Source organism: Prionailurus bengalensis, chromosome B2, assembly GCF_016509475.1.
Source record: "Prionailurus bengalensis isolate Pbe53 chromosome B2, Fcat_Pben_1.1_paternal_pri, whole genome shotgun sequence".
Lineage (NCBI taxonomy): Eukaryota > Metazoa > Chordata > Mammalia > Carnivora > Felidae > Prionailurus > Prionailurus bengalensis.
Genome location: NC_057349.1, coordinates 113,849,589 through 113,867,074, shown reverse-complemented (window position 1 = coordinate 113,867,074; position 17,486 = coordinate 113,849,589). Strand labels below are relative to the sequence as shown.

Below are 17,486 nucleotides of genomic sequence, written 5' to 3'. Positions count from 1 at the left end.
AAATTGTTGGGGCACCTGGGTGGCTCAGTCAGTTGAGCATCCGACTTCGGCACAGGTCATGATCTCACAGCTCGTGAGTTCGAGCCCCACATCGGGCTCTGTGCGGACAGCTCAGAGCCTGGAGCCTGCTTTAGATTCTGTGTCTCCCTCTCTCTCTGCCCCTAACCTGCTCGCATTCTGTCTCTCTCTCAAAAATAAATAAACATTAAAAAAAAATTTTTTTAATTGTTACAAGTATACTGGTCATTTAATTTAAAGGCTTACCTTCATCTAGGATCACAGATGGTGTTAGAAGGAGCATAAAAAACACAATTTTGAAAATATAACTTGAGATGTTAAGTGTCAAAACTATAAACATGGAATATAAATTAAAATTAAATTTAAAGACATTTGAAACCACATATTTATGTAATAGTCTTCATATTTATAAGCTGGTCCTCAGAGTACATGAATTTTCTACACTTCCTCCTGGACATAATCTAGGTTTCTTCTGGCCACACAGTCTGAGAAAGCCAATAGGATCAAAAACAGTAACAAATGTCCTGAGTCAGTATTCAGACAACTGAAAGAGCTCCAGCCCAACATGTTAAGGTTTTTAACTTTATGGTTTAATACATTTTTTTTTTTTGTAGAACCAATGGGTTATACAAAACACCTCTTCTGCCAGACACCTACCTAGTATATGCTTCTCCTTCCTTGACGGTGCTCAGAGAGACAAAGTGCCAAAAACAATAAAATACTTAGGAATAAAATTAGCCATGGAAGTGAAAGAAAATACTGAAAACAATAAAACATTGATGAAATACACTGAAGGCACAAATAAAAACATATCCCATGTTCTTGGATTGGAAGAATATTGTCAAAATGTCCATACTATCCAATGTGATCTATAGATTCAACATGATATCTATCAAAATCTCAATGGCACTTTCCACAGAAATACAATAAACTATCCTAAAATTTGTATGGAACCACAAGAAATCCCAAAGAGCCAAAGCAATCCTGAGGATGAAGAACAAAGCTGGAGGCATCACACTTACCGATTTCAAGCTATATTAATCAAAACAGTATGGTTGGCATAAAAAGAGGCACACAGACCAGTAAAACAGAAGAGAGAGCCCAGATGTATGGCCAACTAAGTTTGACAAGAGCACCAAGAACACACAAGCGGGAAAAAAAAGCTCTCTCTTCAATAAATGGTGCTGGGAAAATTGGATATCTACATGTAAAAGAATGAAACTGGATCTCTATCTTACATCATACAAAAATTAACTTGAAATGGCTTAAAGACATAAATGTAAGACCCGAAACCATAAAACTCCTAGAAGAAAACATAGGGGAAAAGAACCTTGGCATTGGTGGTCTTGGCAATGATTTCTTAGATAAAACACCAAAAGTACAGACAACAAAAAGCTAAAATAAACAAGTATAACTCCACCAAACTAAAGAGCTTCTGCACGGCAATAAAACCTTCAATAAAAAGCAACCTACAGGATGGGAGAAAATATTTGAAAATCATATATCTGACATATCCAAAATATTAAGCTCATACAACTCAATAGCAAAAAAAAACCCAAAAAACAAAAAACAAAAAACAAATAAAACATTTAAAAAATGGGCAAAGGACTTACACAGACATTTTTCCAAAGACATACAAATGACCAGTAGAAAGAGTCCAAATGTCCATCGACTGATAAATGGATAAAGAAAACGTGGCATATATATATACAATGGAATATTACTCAGTGATCAAAAAGAATGAAATCTTGCCATTTGCAACAATGTGGATGGAACTGGGGTGTATTATGCTAAGTGAAATAAGTTAGAGAAAGACAAGTATCATGATTTGACTCATATGTAGAATTTAAGAAACAAAACAGATGAGTATGGGGGAAGGGAAGGGAAAATAAGACAAAAACAGAGGAGTCAAACCATAAGAGACTCAAATACAGAGAACAAACAGTATTACTGGAGGGGAGATGAGTGGGGGATGGACTAAATGGGTGATGGGCATTAAGGAGGGGACTTGTTGAGATTAGCACTGGGTATTATATGTAAGTGATGAATCACTAAATTCTACTCCTGAAACCATTACTACACAATGTTAACTAACTTGGATTTAAATTAAAAAAAAAAAAAGTTACCAAAAGGTATATGAAAAGATGCTTAACATCATTAGTCATCAGGAAAACATGAAACAAAGGCACAATGAGATAGCACCTGAAATCTGTTAGGATTGCTATTATCAACACGACAAGAAATAACAAATGTTGGGGAAGATGTGGATAAAAGGGAACCTTTATATACTGTTGGTGGAAACATAAATTGATTCAACCATTAAGGACCCTCCAAAAAATGAAAATTGAACTACCATATAAGGATCCAGCATTCCCACTCCTAAGTATATATCTGAAAGGAACTGAAATCAGTATCTCAAACAGATATCTGCACACACATGCTCATTGCAACATTATTCACAATGGCCAAAATACAGAATCAACCTAAATGTCCTTCAATGGATGAATGGATAAAGAAAATGTATATGTGTACACCACAAAACTGTATGGTGTCAGTTACGTGTGCAATCTTAAAAAAAAAAAAAAAAAAGGAAAAGGAAAAAAAGCCAATCCAATTAATAGAAACAGAAATATAATGGTGGCTACTGGGGAATGCTGAGGGGAGGTGGAAATAGGGTGATGCAGATCAAGAGTACAAATTTTCAGTTATAAGAATAAGTTCTGGAGTAGCTTGGTTGCTCAGTCGGTTGAGCATCCAACTCTTGATTTTGGCTCAGGTCATGATCCCAGGGTTGTGGGATCGAGCCCTCCATCAGGCTACATGCTGAGAGTGGAGGTGGAGCCTGCTGAAGATTCTGTATGTCTTTCTCTCTCTGGCCCTCTCCCCTGCTCATGCACATTCTTTCTTAAAAAAAAAAAAAAAAGAAAGAATAAGTTCTAAAGATCTAATGTACAGCTTATGACTATGGTTAATAATATGGTTATTAATGACTATGGTTAATAATACAGTATTATATACTTGAAAGTTGCTGAAAGTAGATCTTACACATTCTCACCCAAAGGAAAACAAAGTTAACTATGTGTGGTGTTGTAGGACAAGTTTCAAGTAAATAGGATGAAAAGCTTCTCTGCTGATAAGAGTTCCACCCTTTCTGTTTCTTCTTTGTTCCTCTAGTATGGAACACAAAGGTGATATATGGAGATGCAGCAGCTATTTTGAAACTATGAAGATATACATAAAGAAAGGCCTTCACCCCAAAGATTAAAAGATACAATCCAAGACCCTGATGAAACATTTAAGCCACTGCAGGAGTCGTAAACTGCCACTTCCCCTTTTTGCCTAGGCTGTTGTATTTGGGATTTCCATAACCTGTATCTTAACTTCCCCCAAAGTTCTCTAGATCATGGTTTAAATCATCAGTATCTACTCCTAATTAAAACTAAAAGTTGAAATGACTTAGACACTAGAGATTTTATATAATTTATTTTCCTTTCGTTAGTTCTCTCGGATCTAGTATCTCCTGTTTATTTCAAAACTGTGAAAGTTGTATGTAATTACTTCATATTTGAACACTGCAACAGCTTTCAAAGTAGTTTCACTGTATCTATTTTCTCTTAACCCACTCATGGTTACTAAAATAATCTTAAAAAAAAAAAACCCACAACATTTCTTTTCTTTACTTATAACCCCACACAAAGAACCTCACTACCTCCTGTCCCCTGCACTGACTCTAAATTCCCGATGGTTCACTTCTCCCACGATTTGGAAGTCTTTAGAACAATCTCTTCAGTTTCAGCATACATGCCCCTGCACTCTAATCATGAGCTCATGTTATGGTTTATTTCTTCCTCCTTGTCCATACCATTCTCTACGTGTTTTCTGCCAACTTTCAACCTTCCATTATCCTTTTCCACCAAGTCTGAATTTGGTGTCCCCTACCAAAAAAACAAAAAAAACTCTCAGGAAGTTTTTCTGATTCAAATCCTTTACATTACCTCTGTGATTACTATGACCTTGGTTTACAAAAAAAAAAAAAAAAAAAAAAAAAAAAAAAAGCAAATATTTAAGCAAACTCTATAGTAAAAACCCTCATATAGATAGTTATAGGGTATTCTTGAATGCAGGGATATTGTTTCTCTTTCATTCTACTTGAGTGCTTAGCACACAGCAAGTACTAAAATAAATGAACATGCCCAACATGATTATTTGAGTACATGGTATACATTTACAAATTCAGAAACTATTCATAAGATGACACTCAAAGTTATTCGATTTCAAAAATAACCTACATAGGCATAATACTTAATTTAATGCACTTAAAATCTAAACTGACCAAAAATGTACATATATCACTGAAAATAAGTTAAGAGTTTATTACAATTAGCTATGTTCTTTCCTTCTGGAAAACCTAAGTAGTCTAGTTACAAAAATCTAAGAACATCTAATTTTCATAGCAGAGGGTACTCTGCACAAAATTACAGGGTTAGGAGCATTTAATCAATTTACTGATCTGATTGTCTCACCAACCTACCCCTTTGATCCCCCAAATGCTCTATACTGGGATTTATAGCTAAGTATATTGTACTTATAAGTACATGATATTTATAGGTGTAATATACTTAAATACTATATGACAATTTTGAAAATAGATACTTTAACAGTTTAACATAACTAAAACTTCAGTAAGTTTTCTAAAATAATTAAAAATCTTGTATAGTCTTGAAAATTGCCATCATTTCATTAGCCAAACTATTCATGCAAAGCAATTACTGAAAGATATGTATTCTTTTTATATCACGGGCTTCATAATATAAAGAGTGAACTTTTTGAAACAACTATAGAATAAAACTTTATAAGAGAAAAAATTATTTTCAGGTCTTTGATTTCATCTTATAATACAAATCAAATGTAACTATACTATATATTAATTAGACTGCATTGTTTTTCCCTGCATAGTAAAAATTAAAATAGCACACTCAATCCCAACTTTATTTTCAAATTTGAATTTTTAGTATTTGCTTTACAACTGCAAAGTCTTAAAATTTAATGTTATTAGGAATCAAAATGAATGTTTTCCTTATTTAAGTCTTGGCAGCCTTAACTCTCAAGGCCTGGAGATAAAATTTGATTTAAAAGCCCACTAAGGACAAACTGCTTAATCAGAAATCTGGACTTCACAATTAAGGAATTTCATCACTCACAAAATATGAGGGGGAAAAACTCATATGGCCACAAAACATAAAATACTCATTTTCATTTAATGTTTTGTGGATCAGAGTGAAGGAGAAAACAGGGATTTTTTTTCCTGCTTTACTAGTTATTAAAATCCCTAAATGGTAGCTTTAGAATATCTGTTCATCATAAACACTTATTTTTAAACATAGGTTAACATTATTTTTCTTCACACTGTGGTATCCTAGTGTGGTTTAACCCCAACTCATATAAATTTCTGAAAATGTACAATTAGGTCACTATTCCATTTTAATCATCTCTAGCCCCTAAGTTTATAGTATTTAAAGTACAATTAGGCCAGTCGATTGGAGTTCATTATAATGCTACCATCCCCAATAGTCTGTGGTTCTACTTGAAAATTAAGAAATATAAAAATTCCAGTCACTTCACAACCAGGTCTTAGACTCACTGAGACCTTTTCCTTCAGTCTTTTTGTTTACATGAAAATTGCCCACCACAGGCAATTTTGAGCATGATTATAAGCATCAAGTCACTTCTCTCTGAATGTTTTCTGATTTGTGATTTACAAGAATAATTTTAAATAACATCTATTTTACAGGCTTTTAGTAAGGACTAAATACCTTCACCATAATGCAGATGGGTTGTCTTCTGACCTGTTTTTATTCAGTCATGATTTGTCTAGGTATTAAACTTATATATCCCATACTACTTCAATACTTCTCCTCCTTCATGCTTCTCCAACCTGGTTGGGTGGGTGAAAAATATATGGAGGGGAACAAGAAACAAATTTCCTTCATTCAAGTTTTCTTTGACATATAAAAAAGTGAATAATTTTAACGTGGAGCCTGCTTGGGATTCTGTCTCCCTCTCTTTCTGCTCCTTGCCTGCTTGCTCTCCCTTTCTCAAAAATAAATAAATATTTAAAAAAATAAACAATTTTATTCACCCATTCACAAGAGCAGATTTTGAAGAGAAAAGCAACCTTGATAGAAAAATTAAATTTAGAATCAATGAAGGGTTAGAAGAGCTCCAAACATAGAGGGGTCAATGTGGTCATAAGAATTAGGATGCCTAAAAGCTCCACCCAGGAAAAGAAGAGCTATTAAACACTGAAAGAAAAAAAAAATGGTGGTGACACTACTCTGGAAAGTGAAAGCAGCAGAAATTTTAGCCAATTTCATAAATAAGAAAAAGAAAATCTGAAGAAAAACTTTAGAAGCTTTCTGAGTGAAATGCTTAGAAAACCCTGCGCTGTGCCTTCAAGAAAGACTAGAGTTACCATCTGCATTATTCTTCAAAACCTTTGCAAACAGATATCTATTCCTTTGAATGTGACACAGCAAAGACTAGGCTAAGTGGTCAATTTTAAGTGACTTCCATTACTCATCCATTCATCAAATGTGTAACTGAGTGCCCAATTGATGCAGTCACCACAATAGTACATTTTGCACAGCTACCATCTAGAATTCTAGATCTCAGATTTAGTACCAGGTGACTCTAGGAAGCACCACAGAACTACATATAGAATGATTTTCACCATGCCTGTCAAATACTTGGGGGTCAGTATGCAATGGATTGAATGCAAGACAAATAACTGTGTACTATTACAGTTCCTGGTACAGCATCATAAAGGAAAGAGACATTATTAAAATAAGTACAATTTGAGAACGTTCTTTTTAGTGATGAATATGAAAAGCAAATCAACACTAATATCTGTGTATTATCTGTTTATTATCTGTGTATCAAGAAACTCCCTTGAGAAATTGCAAATTAGACATGAATTTTATTTTATTTTTTTTTTATATATATACAAAATTAATTTTATTTTCATTGGGAAACAACAAACATCATTTCAGTTGGCTTTAACTTTGATGTTCTACCATTTTGGCAATGAGAGATATTTTAGTTTATTCAACTGGAAAAAAAAATATGAGCCATTCACATCATCACAAAATACTGTCATTCCACACCCACAGCTACACTAAAGTAACAGAAACCATCTTGATTTCAAGTATTCTGGTCACTGTACAAACATATCAATGGAGATTTCCTGTAAATCCAGTAGTTAAGGGTCCAAATCTCTTACAGGAGGTGACACAAAATTTTGTTAGAAGATCATGGTTTCAATTTTTAGTTCAAAAAATATGGACACTACACACAAATATTATATATAAGATAAATGTCCTTTATATATAATGATGGGGAAATGGGAAGTGTAAATGAGGAGGCAGGTTGATCAAAACCTCCCCAAATCTCATTGCTTCATACTCCAATTGCCTTTGAGCTATCTACCACCCATGCCACCAAAGTCCCTCATCCAAAGGTCTTCTTCTCAGCATGAATCCTAAATTCCCTCAGGCTCATTTTTTTTTTTATGAAATTTATTGACAAATTGGTTTCCATACAACACCCAGTGCTCATCCCAAAAGGTGCCCTCCTCAATACCCATCACCCACCCTCTCCTCCCTCCCACCCCCCATCAACCCTCAGTTTGTTCTCAGTTTTTAACAGTCTCTTATGCTTTGGCTCTCTCCCATTTTAACCTCTTTTTTTTTTTTTTCCTTCCCCTCCCCCATGGGTTCCTGTTCAGTTTCTCAGGATCCACATAAGAGTGAAACCATATGGTATCTGTCTTTCTCTGTATGGCTTATTTCACTTAGCATCACACTCTCCAGTTCCATCCACGTTGCTACAAAAGGCCATATTTCATTTTTTCTCATTGCCACGTAATATTCCATTGTGTATATAAACCACAATTTCTTTATCTATTCATCAGTGGATGGACATTTAGGCTCTTTCCATAATTTGGCTATTGTTGAGAGTGCTGCTATGAACATTGGGGTACAAGTGGCCCTATGCATCAGTGCTCCTGTATCCCTTGGATAAATTCCTAGCAGTGCTATTGCTGGGTCAGAGGGTAGGTCTATTTTTAATTTTCTGAGGAACCTCCACACTGCTTTCCAGAGCGGCTGCACCAATTTGCATTCCCACCAACAGTGCAAGAGGGTTCCCGTTTCTCCACATCCTCTCCAGCATCTATAGTCTCCTGATTTGTTCATTTTGGCCACTCTGACTGGCGTGAGGTGATACCTGAGTGTGGTTTTGATTTGTATTTCCCTGATAAGGAGCGACGCTGAACATCTTTTCATGTGCCTGTTGGCCATCCAGATGTCTTCTTTAGAGAAGTGTCTATTCATGTTTTCTGACCATTTCTTCACTGGGTTATTTGTTTTTCAGGTGTGGAGTTTGGTGAGTTCTTTATAGATTTTGGATACTAGCCCTTTGTCCGATATGTCATTTGCGAATATCTTTTCCCATTCCGTTGGTTGCCTTTTAGTTTTGTTGGTTGTTTCCTTTGCTGTGCAGAAGCTTTTTATCTTCCTAAGGTCCCAGTAATTCACTTTTGCTTTTAATTCCCTTGCCTTTGGGGATGTGTCGAGTAAGAGATTGCTACGGCTGAGGTCAGAGAGGTCTTTTCCTGCTTTCTCCTCTAAGGTTTTGATGGTTTCCTGTCTCACATTTAGGTCCTTTATCCATTTTGAGTTTATTTTTGTGAATGGTGTGAGAAAGTGGTCTAGTTTCAACCTTCTGCATGTTGCTGTCCAGTTCTCCCAGCACCATTTGTTAAAGAGGCTGTCTTTTTTCCATTGGATGTTCTTTCCTGCTTTGTCAAAGATGAGTTGGCCATACGTTTGTGGGTCTAGTTCTGGGGTTTCTATTCTATTCCATTGGTCTATGTGTCTGTTTTGGTGCCAATACCATGCTGTCTTGATGATGACAGCTTTGTAGTAGAGGCTAAAGTCTGGGATTGTGATGCCTCCTGCTTTGGTCTTCTTCTTCAAAATTCCTTTGGCTATTCGGGGCCTTTTGTGGTTCCATATGAATTTTAGGATTGCTTGTTCTAGTTTCGAGAAGAATGCTGGTGCAATTTTGATTGGGATTGCATTGAATGTGTAGATAGCTTTGGGTAGTATTGACATTTTGACAATATTTATTTTTCCAATCCATGAGCAGGGAATGTCTTTCCATTTCTTTAAATCTTCTTCAATTTCCTTCAGGAGCTTTCTATAGTTTTCAGCATACAGATCCTTTACATCTTTGGTTAGATTTATTCCTAGGTATTTTATGCTTCTTGGTGCAATTGTGAATGGGATCAGTTTCTTTATTTGTCTTTCTGTTGCTTCATTGTTAGTGTATAAGAATGCAACTGATTTCTGTACATTGATTTTGTATCCTGCAACTTTGCTGAATTCCTGTATCAGTTCTAGCAGACTTTTGGTGGAGTCTATCGGATTTTCCATGTATAAGATCATGTCATCTGCAAAAAGCGAAAGCTTGACTTCATCTTTGCCAATTTTGATGCCTTTGATTTCCTTTTGTTGTCTGATTGCTGATGCTAGAACTTCCAGCACTATGGTAAACAGCAGCGGTGAGAGTGGGCATCCTTGTCGTGTTCCTGATCTCAGGGAAAAAGCTCTCAGTTTTTCCCCGTTGAGGATGATGTTAGCTGTGGGCTTTTCATAAATGGCTTTTATGATCCTTAAGTATGTTCCTTCTATCCCAATAGACATGAATTTTAATCCAACTTGCATAGATACAAGAAATCTTAAACTTGAGTTACTTTTGGATGGGTGAGACAAGGTTGATGAGAGATATACTTGGATGAGTTCAAACACTTTGCCCTAATCTGTTGCCAGAGGCCAGATTCTTTAAGGATCTGGCTGCTACTATTGGACTTAGAACAAGCTTTGGAGCCAATGGTACAAGCTAATTGCTACCAGAAACTTGACGATATGTTGGAAAATATCATGCTGAGGAAGAGAACACAACTGAGTCACAGCTAGGTCATGCCACTAAAACTGGCCAGGGAGGTCAAGAAAAATACCAATTTTTAAGTTTTCAAATGGGTTGTAAACTCAAATGTTTACAGAGGTGCAGTAGTTAAATAAGTAAAGAAGGCCTGATTCACTGGGGTGAACAAACAAAACAATGTTGTCATCTAAGAGAAGCTACTATTTAGGTCCTACTGACTGTGGATATATTATTGTCATACTGCACAATTTTTCAAAGAAAAAAAAAAGCCAGAAGTTTAATTTGCATGTGAAATTTAATTTTTAAATATTAATTCAATTAAAAAAAAAAAACAAAACTATGTGTGTCAAACAAAACTTCTGTGCAAGCCAAATATAGTACCTGAACCACCAGTTAGTTTATGGTCTCTGGTTATTCCACCCCATTATATAATGGTGGTCAGCTGACGAAATCCCTCCACCGTGAACATAATCACTTCCCTGGCTGGTCTAGTTGATATGAACTCAACAATCAAACACCAGATACTCTCCATTTGGCCATATACTGTCTTTAGGCAGTGCTGCTGTTCATTAAAGAAAGAGATCTCAGTGCCTATGTGTCCACAAAGAATCCTCAAGTTGAGACTTAACAGACATAAGCCATTTTTCTTTTAAAATACATTTCTTTAAAAAAAAAAATTTTTTTATGTTTGTTTCTGAGACAGAAAGAGACAGAGCATTAGCTGGGGAGGGGCAGAGAGAGAAGGAGACACAGAACTCGAACCAGGCTCCAGGCTCTGAGCTGTCAGCACAGAGCCCGACGCGGGGCTCGAACTCACAAACTGTGAGATCATGACCTGAGCCGAAGTCCGTCCTCAACCGACTGAGCCTCCCAGGCGCCCCTAAAATACATTTCTATGTTAACTAGAAGGATTTTTAAAATAAAATTTAAGTATGCAGGCCAAAACTATCCCAATTTCACCAAGATATACCTTTGAAACAACATCTATCTTCTAACAGTTTTCCTCTCCTTATTATATGTAGCTTTAGATAAATGAAGAGTGTGAATCTTAACTCTGAAAAGCTTGTTTTCAGCACAATACTAAAGAAAATCAGGGGAAAAAATAGAAATAAAGAGAACATAAGAAAAAACAACTAAATGCAACAGATCTAAGAAAAGTTATCAATAACTTTTATGGTCTTTTATGGAAACAAAATAAAAGATATTAGGGAGCTCAGAAATGCTATAATCACAGCAGTTCATGGACTTCAGACAACATGGGTTAAGGCTCTGATATGTCCAAATAGAACATTCTCCATATTAGCTCTCTCAGAAACCAGTCTATTTTTTTTTATTTTTATTTTTGAAGAGTTAGAAGGAATGTCAGAAACTATTGTCTTCAAATCCTTAATTTTACAGAGAGAGAAACTGAAACTACTTTAAGTGTAGTTAATGGCAGAATCCAGATGATCATCTAGATTTCTTAAAACATGTGGCAATGTTCTTTCTTTTGGATTATTTTTGGAGTTCGGTAAGGTCATGATATATATAAAGATGCATTATCTGGCCATAAGTAACTGCTCATTGAAGTAACTGCTCATTGAACTGCTCAAGTCCTCTTGGAAATTAAATAAAAATCTGTACATCAGCTTTGAGGAATCAAATAATGAGAAGCTCTTGCCCTAGAAGACCTTATATTCTACTTGGCAAAATCAGAAATGAATACAAAATGACAATTAAAAATATAAACTGAAATACAATTTAAGACAGCATGACACTATCACAAGGCAAGTATTTCCCAAATCACATACAAAATATTGAATCTAGCCTTTTAAAAAGTATATCTCCATTAATAAAAACATCTGCTCTTGTAGCATTTTTTACTGGACAAATTTTATTTTTTTTTGTTTCAAACTTTAAATATGATAAAATATAAACAAGATACAGTATCTACAAATGAAAGAATTTCTTGAGCTTAATGAATAAAGCTTTGTCATCCAAGAGCCGTGTTCCTCTGCCTCACTTTTCTATGGTGCATATTAGCTATGAAGCCACAGACCACTGAGTTCACTGCCTTCACACAGGATAGACCAGCCAGCATGAATTTTTACTTAGACACAAAAGTATCTGATCAAAAACATCTTAAAGCCAAAAAATGCATTTTAAAAAGAGATAAATGAAAGTCAGAATTTGTACAAACACTTAAAACGATTTCAAAGACAAACCGATGATTTTGCCAACTTTCTTAGAACAATTAACAAAATAATGATTAGACAGTCTTTTAAAATTTCTAAACAATAGATATTTGCATTTCCTTAAGCACTCTTACTCATGAAAATATTGGCTTAACAATTATGAGCTAAGTAATTTAACATACAACCTCAGTATGAAAAGTAGTCTTTCTCACATGAGTTTTGTTAAAAATACCTTCCTACATATTAGTTTCATATTAATTTAAATTTACTAACTACTGTTTCTGGATGGCTTATAATTACAATGACCAACTGTGTCAGTGTGCCTGTGGATGAAGAGTTTCCTGGGATTGGCGATCTACAGTGCTGAACTGGAACAGCTTGGCAAACTGGGACAGGTGGTCACACTCAAGTTTATGGCCAACCAGTGTTCCTTCTGAGAACAAAAAACCACTAGATAAAATACAAAAGCCATTTATATGAAGACAAATAAGATCTGTTCAGAAGAAATAGAAGGACTAAGACTGCAGAAGGGAGAACATTAAGAAAAGTGAGCTAGTATTTGCAGCCAATTTTACCCTATAGCCATCTGCCAACTCTAACAAAGAAAGCAGGCTAAGACTCCAGGCTGCAATAGCAGAGCTTTTGATGGAGACCTAGAACCTTTAATCAGAAGGTCAGTTTTTCCTTCAGAGCATTTATAGAATTCTGGTGCCTATGTGGAAAAGACTCTGAAAAGTAAAGCAGAGTTTTTGGCCTTCTGACATGTCAAAGTCTTAGCATTCAGTACATGCAAGAAGAGGAGCTACTAAAAAACATATCAAGTTCCCAGTAAAAATACCTGGAAGGCCTCGGGCAAACAAGAGGTGACCGAATCTCTTCTGAACAACAACACAGCCATGGATTAGCACAGTCACTGATTAGATTAAGGTGATCAGCCATCACCCTGTCTGCACGGTGCAGGAGAGAATGACCCTTCTGTGGAGAATAACTTATTTTTTCAAACTAAATATCCAGCATTTGGGCCAAATTTATTAGGTATGCCAAAAGACAAAACTACGTGAATAAAACCCAAGAGAGGGGCGCCTGGGTGGCGCAGTCGGTTAAGCGTCCGACATCAGCCAGGTCACGATCTCGCGGTCCGTGAGTTCGAGCCCCGCGTCGGGCTCTGGGCTGATGGCTCAGAGCCTGGAGCCTGTTTCCGATTCTGTGTCTCCCTCTCTCTCTGCCCCTCGCCCGTTCATGCTCTGTCTCTCTCTGTCCCAAAAAATAAATAAACGTTGAAAAAAAAAAATTAAAAAAAAAAAAAAACCCAAGAGAAAAAACAGAGAGAACAAGAGGAAAAAAATTCAGATAACCCAAATATTGGAATTCACTGACAATTACCTTAAAATACAATTAATATGTCGGGGAGCCTGGATGGCTCAGCTCAGTCAGTGAAGCATCTGACTCTGGCTCAGGTCATGATCTCACAGTTTGTGAGTTCAAGTCCCTCATCAGGTTCACTGCTGTCAGTGAGGAGTCTGCTTGGGATCCTGTCCTCTCTGCTCCTCCACCACTGCCTCTCTCTCTCCCTCTCTGAGTAAAATAAACTTCTATATATATATACTATATAGTATATATATAATTAATATGTCCAAGACAACAGAGGAAAGAATGGATAAAAAATATTAAAAGTTTCAATAGATGAACCAAATGCATTTAAGAGAGAAAAAAGGTCTGTAATATAGACCTCATCTGATGTGTGTGTGAGCAGATGAAATAGAGAAGACAAAATTAGTAAACCTGGGACAAGTGAACAGAAATATCCAAACTAAAGGACAGAGAAAAAAAATTAATGTAAAAAACACAGGAGTCTAAGAGAGACAAGTGGCATAGTTAGAAGTCTAATAAGACATAATTGGAATCCCAGAAGAGGAAAAAGAAAATGGAGAGAACCAATATCAGAAAAGATAATGACTAAGAATCTTCCAAAACTGATGAAAGACACCACGTATTTTCAGAAACATCAAGCAAAATAAAAAGGAAAGCAAATGAATAAAGAAAACAAACCTAGGGAAAGTAATCATAGTAACATTGCTGAAAACTAGAAAGGAAACCCTTTGCTAACAGAAAGAAAGAAAGACATATTAAGTCTTCTGAATTTCTCAAAACAAAACAAAATGATGGAAGCCTGAAAATATCGAATAATTTTTAAAGTGCTATAACAGCTAATCTAGAATTCTATATCTAATGAAAATATCTTTCAAATTTAAAGTTGAAATTTTTTTCACAGACAAAAACAAAGAATTTATTACTAAGACACTAAAGAAAATATTAAAGAAAATTTTTCAGGGAGTTCTTATATTCTAGATTATCTTCATCTTTTCTTATTCAGGTGTGAGGGATGGGTGGCATATAAATATAAGACACAGAAGACAAACCAATGAATTTCTCCTATTCTTCTATCTTCATTATGTCTTGCTTCTGGCTTACTTCAGTCTCTAACTCTCATGAAATGTTGGGAGTTATAATTGTTACCAAGATAGTAAAATTTCTACCTATAACAAAAAACCTCCCAGAAGAGGTGCCAAACCCACATGACACTCACGCGCCTCTACTCACTCTTACCTCTACCAAGTCCCTTCATCCCATCCTACTCCCCAGGTTGTGTGCACAGCACACAAGCACATACCTCTTTTGGTCTTGTATTTTCCTACAGGTTAGCAATATCATGGTCTGTAACGATGGAGCAAAAACCTCCAGGCCTCTCCAAATACTCGATTAGAATCCTATTTTGCCCTTCAATTGGAGAAGTTTAATCTTAGCCCACTCTCCTAGAAGTTTTCATGACTTAAAAGTTGGGGTGAGGTAGAAAATTTGTATATAGAAACCTAATATAGACACTGTAAGAATAAGTCCAGACTATTTGAAAGTCTTCTCAGGAAGTGGTAGTGGGCCTAACTGCAATATTATGCTCATCTGTCATCATATAAGAAACAGAAAAGATGAGAAAATCTCATTTTTTTTAATATGAATGCGTCATGAATTTGCATGTCACCCTTGAGTAGGGCCATGCTAATCTTCTCTGTATTATTCCAATTTTAATACAGGTGCTGCCAAAGCAAGCACAAGGGAAAACCTCATTTTTAAAAAATCTTAAATATTAACTCCAAATACATTAGTTCTAGTTGTCCTGGATCCAATATTCCCTAATCTAGCTCTTAAAGACAAGTGACAAATGAGATTTTGATATTACATACACTTACAGAACTCTTCAGCATGAATTATTCTAGTTGCATGTTTTTTCAATTTTATACATTCTTATGAAAAATCTTAATATTGATCTATAATTTATCCTCATATTTAACATAGTTTTATGTTAAAAATGTGTATTTATATTGCAAATAATATGTTGAAACCTTGGCACATTAATGCTTTAGAAGTATTAACTTATTAAATTTTATTTATGTTGAACTAAGAATTCACAAGGCTTTCTGTTCAAGACTGACCACACACACACACAATCTTTCCCTCCTTAGATTCCATTAAAATAAGAAAATATAAAAAGGTATAAACCAAAATTGAAGAGATAAGATACAGACATTCAAAAGTTCAGGAAACTTCTAGATGCAAAGAGTGCTGAGGCAGAGTCTAAGAAGTTACAGGTAACAATAAAAGATGCTGCAGCAGAAGCAGCTGACCTGCTGAGGCAGAACTTGGGCCTCTCCTGAGTGCAGACAGCCATGTACAATGGAGGAAGAGACTTAAGGGCAATAACAAAATGATTTAACTGGTGATCTGTATGTGGGACAGTCCATTCCCCGAAGTTTATCCCGGGGGGGGAAAGTGTGGAAGGGATTTTTCTCTAAAGAAATTAAATAAATTACACAGAGGATTAGGCCACTAGGATGGCTGTACACACCTCATCCATATATAAGGAGACTCTGAAAAATATAAGGAAAACACCAGACTGGCTAGAAACTTGGGACAAAAAAAAATAATAATAATAATAATACAGTGATGAGTACACTGGGTTTTCTTTTTCCCATTTCTACCCTAGACTGGATATTAGAGAAGCTGGCAACTCAGAAAACACCAATAAGCACAAACAAGAGGGAAAACTGAAAAGCCCTCTAAAAAGCTACTCTCTCTAACCAAAAGACAAGAAAAGGGGTATCCAAGCAAGACAAAAATTGAAGACAATAACCAATCTATTCCAGCCAAATACAACAGATAAAAACTGTAGCCTCCACTTCTCACTCCCTTCAGCAACAGTTAAGTAGACAGCCTAGACTTCTACTCTCGCCAGAATATAATGTAGCATTCCAAACCCTGCTACCAGGGTGATGTCAGAGAAGACCAAGTGAGAAGCTAGTAATTTCAGTTCATCTTGAGCCCAAAATTTCATCTACAACTAGCACTAACAAGGAACCCCATCCTCTCCTTGTTGGTGAGGTATCAGAAACCTACTGGAGAGGCAGGACCCTTACCACTCATCATGGAAGCACACCCTCACAGTCAGCAAAGACCAGAAGTCTGGTATTTCATTCTCATGCTGTAGGAAAAAAAAAACTCGATCCCTTCCCCACTGGGTGGTATCAGAGACTAGTAAAGTTGGAACTTTTCATCACTGCTCAAGGGTAACACGGCTACCGTCCCACCAGAGGAATACAAGTGAATAGCAATAATAAAATACCTCTCCCCTCCCAATCAGGATGGTTATCAGCAAAGACCCAGTGGGGAGCCGAAACTCCCACCTCTACCCAGCAATAACAACAGACAGCTCCTTCCTTCACCATCATGGGCTATCAACAGTGGCTAAGTGAAGAACCTGGACTTTTACTTCCACCAGCAGTAACAAGGCAGTATCAGGTTTTATCCACCAGAAGGGTGCCAAAAAAGTCCTGTTTTAAATAAGATCCAGTCTTGTAACATAATACCCCAAATGTCCAAGTTTCAATTAAAAAAACACACAGAATACCAAGAATCAGCAGATCACAAACTGAATGATAGAAAACAAATGTCAACACCAAGATGGCACAGATGTTAGAATTATCAAACAAGAATTTCAAAGCAGCCATCATAAAAATTCTTGAATAATTACAAGCATACTTAAATGAAAACAAAAATATGAAGTCTCAGGAAAGATATATGATAAAGAAGAAACAAGTGAAACTTTGAGAACGATAAAGTTTAATAACCAAAAAAAAAACCCTCAATGAGTCAACAGTAGAATGGGGAAACAGAAGAAATAAGCAGTGAATTTGAAGACAGAACATAGAAATTACCCAATCTGAACAGAGAAACAGA

General features: G+C 36.0%; 1 non-coding gene across 1 annotated transcript; it reads right to left on the bottom strand.

Annotated features, from left to right (window-relative positions):
- Positions 1-15,199: 15,199 nt before the first annotated feature.
- On the bottom strand, positions 15,200-15,305 carry LOC122490658. The gene has a single exon (XR_006299202.1). It is a non-coding gene; the product is annotated as a U6 spliceosomal RNA (small nuclear RNA).
- Positions 15,306-17,486: the final 2,181 nt, after the last annotated feature.